Genomic DNA, 6076 nt, shown 5'->3' with positions numbered 1-6076 from the left:
AGCTATACAGCTGAGCAATAAAATAGCCTTCCAACTGACTTTTGGGATAGATTTCTATGTAAAATGTGTACAGAATATAGTTCAAATCAATTAGCTATCTCCAGCAAACCCCAATGGAAGTTTTGCCAGTCTTTGGTGAAACAGACCAATTTATTATACTCCTGAACAAGCTGAGAATATGCAGATCTGTACAGTTTTTTGGAGAACTGTTTGATTATCTTTAAACTTCAGTCCCTTACACTGTGATTCTGTGAGAAGTCAGGTGCCCCAGACACCCTTTGAATCCCTTGAGAGTCTGATGTGGTGAATGCAGGGGTGAAGGTACGTTTTAGCACCCTGTAGAATCAAGCCCAAAATTTCAGGATGATACATACACTGTTAAACTTCTTAATCAAGCGACAGCCTTTGCTGAAGGACACCCACCTACAGTTGAAGGAGCATATCCTGTAGACCAAGTAGAGTTAGGAAACCCTTTCCCAAGTTTATTTCAAAATAATTGTACACTGATTCTGTCCTTTAAAGGGGACAATGTTTCCCAGCAGCAAAGAAAAACCCAAAAAGACACCCCTTCCCCCCAATAAAAGCCTCACAACCCCCCAGGAGGAATGTCTTTTGATTGTCATGTAAGAGATTGATGAGACAGAATCACAGGCTTGATTCCTTGCTTATCTGTTATCATCAGCACCTATGACATTGGACATGAAACTGTCAAACCAAAATGGTAGTTTGTTTGTTTCTTTCAAAGGAATAAGAGATGATGAGGAAGAGTCAGAAGTCCACGGGACTAAGCCCACATATTTTTTTGGCTGTGGGTGGTACCTGTAATCCGAAGGTCCGACCCAGACCTTGGGTGGAGCAGGACCCAGGAACAGGGTCTAACTTTATTATTTCCTTTAGTGAAAATTACGAGAGTTGCGAAGTTGGCCTCTCCTTAGGCCACAAAGTTGGGCCAGAAAGAGATAACACAACCGTTGTTTTCATGTAACTTTCTTCCTGTGAATTGCTTGGATTTGGGAAAGAGAAGAATAGAAAGTTTTTAAGGCTGAGATAGATGTATGGATAGTGAAAACTTGGAAGTCTAAAAAATTCAATTGGCAACTTTATGCCTAAGTATGCATTTGCACATACTTGGTATTCATGTGTGGTCTGTATGCAAACAGAGGTCTGAGTTTATTTGCTGTTTTTCTTTTAAAGGCCATGTTTCCTCATTACAGAGGATACTGCACAAAATGGGGGGGAAATGGGATTTTTCTGAGATTGGATACGATTTTTCACAGCAAAACGAGTACAAATGCAGCACACGAGCTATCAAGAACTCAATGGGTGCCGAAAATAGCCCCTGGATAATGAGCTTTTATTTCAGTTGGTGGGCACGTAGCCCGGCTGCATCTGCTATGTGGACAGGCCGTTCTGCAGTGGTTCTCCCCCTCGTCCCCATTCCTTCGGGCTCCTCGCCACCATGGGTGTCCCCTCCCGAGGACTGGGGCACCAAGAGCCCGCTCCCTTCCTGGTCCGGCCTCTGCATGCCCTCCCCTTGCTCCTGCCCTGCACCGCTCCCCTCCAGGTAACCCCGGGGGATTGTTATTTGGGGGCTTCTGGGAAAAAAGGGCAAGGATAATTGTATATTTCCCAGAGGTTTTGTCTCCCCACAAGGGGGTTATGGCCCCTTTTCCCTCCCTGGGTGCTGGGAGGGGCCACAGGGCCCATGCTGAGGTGCTGGGGGTCAGACTGGATCTGGGGAGCCTGTTTCCCTCTGTTCCCCACGTTCACAGAAGTGGAGGACTCCTCCTGCCCCAAACAGGCACAAAGGCCCCACAAAGGAGCAGGCGCCGTCCCGCCTGCTGTGAGGGAAGGAGAGGCCACAGCTGTGGCGGCTCCTCTGTGGGGAGGGAGGTGGCACGAGGCCGAGGCCTTCCCTCCTCCAAGATGGCGCCCTGTGAGACCCTCTGCAAGGGACAGTAGGACCTCATGGGTGATTGGATGTCCCTAGCCTTGGCTGGCAGGAGGGGTGAGTTGGGGGGGATGCCAGCGGCCATGCCGCCAGGGAGGGAGGCAGGGTGAGGGGCTGGGGGACCTGGGGGGCGAAGCACCTTTGTGGTGTGGTGAGGGGGTTCCTGCTCTGCATCAAATGCCTTGCCACACCATGCTGTGGTGTTTGGGGTTTAAGTGTTATGTTTAATGAAAAAGAGGTGCTTTACACGATAAGTAGATACTCTTCTAAGGAAAAATGAGTTAAGAAAGAAAAAAAAACCTCCAAAGGAAAACTTTTGACCAAATTTGAACAGGGATGTGGTGGGGCAGGAGGAAGGCTGCAAAGTGCTCCCTTGGGGGAGCGGCGGCAGCTCCTAATGAACCGCCAACTGCAGACCTCTGGCAGCGGTGCAACATCTCTGCAGGGCTGCTTTCTCCCAGAGTTGCCAACCACCCTCCTCGCAGCCAGCTGTGGGTCAGACAGCCATGCCGGGGTGAAGATCTACTGTATCTCTGAGCTTTGGGGACTTGGAGATTATTTTCATTAGCTCCCTCCCATAAATACTACAGGATTGTCCATTAAAAGGGCTGTTGGGGAAAGGATCCTCCAACTTCTGCAGGTGCTGAAGAGTTGGGCTGGCAGGCCTGCTCCTAAGGCATCTGTGGTACAAACCCCCTCCTCCTCTTCTGCTGCTTTGCAAGAGGGATAGAGGGGACTTTTTCCTGAAAAGGCTGAGGATCTGGGTAGCAGAAGTTAGGTATGTGCAGGAGTGAGACTACAGACCTGCATTAACAAAGTGGATGAGAACGGAAAGTGTCCTCCTCCCTGGGACCCAACTGCCATTTCTTCTATTCCTTGGTGGTCCATGCAGAGAGGGGAGGCAGGAGGGCTCTGAGCGAAATTTCACAATTGTTCTCTTTTGACAGTGGTTTCTGATGGTCAATAAGAGTTTAGTTTATGATACCATTTGTCACCATGTTGACTAAGCCCACTAACTTTTTTACAAATTTTGCTTACAAAAAAGTAATAAGAATAAAGACGTATTTTACAAATAATAGTTTTGAATTGAATATTATTTGAATATTCCAAGCAGTCTCTTGGGAAGCTTCTATGATCTAGTCCAGTATCCTACTAATTGATTTCACTCTATACTGTAATATTGGTGAGTCTTTCTCCCTGGGTTTGGGAATAGTTGTCCTAAAAACTTAAACATATATAGAGTTTTATATAATATGAATTTAACCTTGTTTTTTCAAGATATTTCCTTCTCTAATGGGATTAATTTATGGAGATCATTATAATTGCTTTATTATGTTGCTAATATAAGAACAGTGAGTAAATTCCCTAAAGAACTCCATTTCCTTTAGTGAGGAAAATATTGGTGTGCCCTGTAGCTCTGATTCATACTGCTATTGTAAAGTCAGCCAGCTGTGAGATGCATGTGCAGGCAGTGGATGATAAATGTCTTCTAATAATCCAGTATACAAAGTGTTTCCATAAAAATTCTTCAGTAGTATCCAAGGACATTAAACAGTCCATCAATAAAGTCCTTCTTTAAATGGTTTTGAATCAGGCAAAGGCTGTTTTAATGCACAGTTGTATAGGCTATCTCAAGTTTTCCCCATGGTAGTTCCAGAATCTGTTTTTAGCATATGATTATGATACTGTCAAGAACGTTGCTTCCCATAAAAATTCAGATTGATTTGCAGTATTCTCAGCTCCAGTTGCAGACAAGAAATTAATATCTCATGCTTTTATTACTTAGGATATAATTGCGTGTTTGTTGACAGTCATCAAAGAAATTAGCTTTAAAAAATCTTTACTTAGGATATATCCTTTATACAGGATTAAAATTAACTTTGATTACTTATATAGCATTCTAGATCTCTCCCCTTCTTTGTGGTGGACCTCTGTTTCGGGTCTGTTTAATTCAAATGCAGCAGTGGGATAAAACCCAAAGCACTTTACTGATGTGCTGAAGACAGTAGAGTTGCTGCACCATGAGGCACCCTCATCATCCACAGCTTAAAAGATTTCACACTGGAAGACTCACTTTGGTTGTTCCTACTCTCTCTGTAGAGCACGTAGGAAGAACCAAAGTGAATCTTCCAACGCCAAATCAAGCAGGAACAGCTGAAGTGAGTCTTCCAGATTGTTCGCACCTACTTTACAGAGGGGGGACGAACAACACATCTGGGATGCAGATAATCTCTAGTACCTTTTGTGAAATTTACTCTGGAGAGCTGCAGATTACTTGTGCAAAAAGTACAGTATGGAGCTGTACAGCTGGACTGATACCCTCCTGTCCATTCTGATTCCTCCCTCCCCAGATATTTGGTTAGGAAGGATTTCATGTCAGAGAAATGCTTTCTTCTATTAAAAAACCCCAGAAGATTGAATGATTTATTCTAAAACAAAGATCATACATTTACTGATTAAACCATCAATAAAATATAGACTACCCAAATCTCTGTACTTTGAATTTGTTTTCAGGAAAACTCATGAAATATAAAAGAACTATTTGAAGTATTTTAATGGAAAAGAAGATGGAAGATTAGGGTTGAAAATACTTAGTTTGACTTAGTTCTGTATAATTTCCACATGTTTTTAATAGCCTAGTGGTAAAACCCAATAAAACCACTAGAAGCAATGAAATCATAATGAAACATCTCAAGGTCAGTCTTGTTTTTCTTTTGGTTTTGCCATCTAGCCCATACAGTATTTGTAGCAGATGTAATGTGAGATATCTGTGAACATAAAACACTTCTTGTTTTGCTTCCCCTGCTTTTTCCATCTTATTAAAATACCCTTTGAGGGCGGGGGGGAGGGGGAGGGAGAGCTAAAAAAAGCTAGAGATACTATATCCTTATTAGGAAAGTTCACAAGCAACAATTAACCACAGTAAGTTTCATGTGGTGGGTCAAATCCTGGCTTTCAGCTAGCGTTGTGTGCAACATATTAATTAAGCGTACGTTTAATTCCTAAATGAAATGCAGATACCTCTTTGTGATGAAAGATGACTGCTTTTAAAGCAACAGATGCACAACTCTGTACCTTGCAGAAGAAAAACTCCTATGATGGAACCTGAAAAGCAGAACTGTGACCTACCCTCAGCACATCTGTAATTCCCAGTGGCATGAGAAGTCTAGGGTTTTGTAATGACTTAATTGAAAACACTTCAGCAACAATATTTGCTTGTTCTTGTGCTGGACTGAATGCTCTATGCTAGTTTGGAAGGAAGGACAGCATGCCCTACCACCAAAAGTCTTTATGGGAGTACAAATAAGTTTTCATCGTATCACAAATAGGAGAAGGAAAAGAGTTATTCCATTAACTGCATAGTCTGTTCCAATAGTTTTCAGGGAGTGAGAGGTAACCAAGAATTAGCTGTGAAGCAGTGACCAGTGATTCACAGATGCTTGTGGATACCTGCAGACCTGTCTGCTTTGTCTTTAGTGGCTCTCTGCAAGCAGAAGCTTTGCGAGGAGATGAGTGTCTTGCACCATCCCTACATCTCCAGCTGTTGGTACCCTCTCATCTTGGAGCCAGCAAGGAAAGGAGGTTTGATTCTATTGCAGGAGAAGTGACTAAACACTCTGTCTCTTCATCTAGCAATACTCACCATCTTGTCTTCCTGAAGCCTTCTTTATTCCTTCCCCAAAATACCACTCTCTCAGTAACAGACTGCTATGATTTTACTTTGACAGCCTGTAAAATATCTGAAATATCCTGTGACACAAATCTGCCAAAAGTCTCAGCTATGCCAAATCCATTCCCATATATCACGTTCTAGGCTATGGAGACACACCATTGCTACTTTGTAAATGATGGAATCTGAGGTTTTGTCAAAACAGGAGCCTGGCAATTCCTGTGAATATTGTGGGTAGTGATCCTGTGCTTCCCGAGAGATAGGAGTGGCTAATTGTCGTGGTTTAACCTCAGCCGGCAACTAAGCACCACGCAGCCGCTCGCTCACTCCCCCCCGGTGGGATGGGGGAGAGAATCGGAAGGGTAAAAGTGAGAAAACTCATGGGTTGAGATAAAGGCAGTTTAATAGGTAAAGCAAAAGCCACACACGCAAGCAAAGCAAAACAAGGAATTCAT

The sequence above is a fragment of the Aptenodytes patagonicus genome, chromosome 5 (assembly GCF_965638725.1).
Source record: "Aptenodytes patagonicus chromosome 5, bAptPat1.pri.cur, whole genome shotgun sequence".
Classification (NCBI taxonomy): domain Eukaryota; kingdom Metazoa; phylum Chordata; class Aves; order Sphenisciformes; family Spheniscidae; genus Aptenodytes; species Aptenodytes patagonicus.
The sequence above is the reverse complement of the archived record's forward strand: the minus strand, read 5'-3'. Positions refer to the sequence as shown.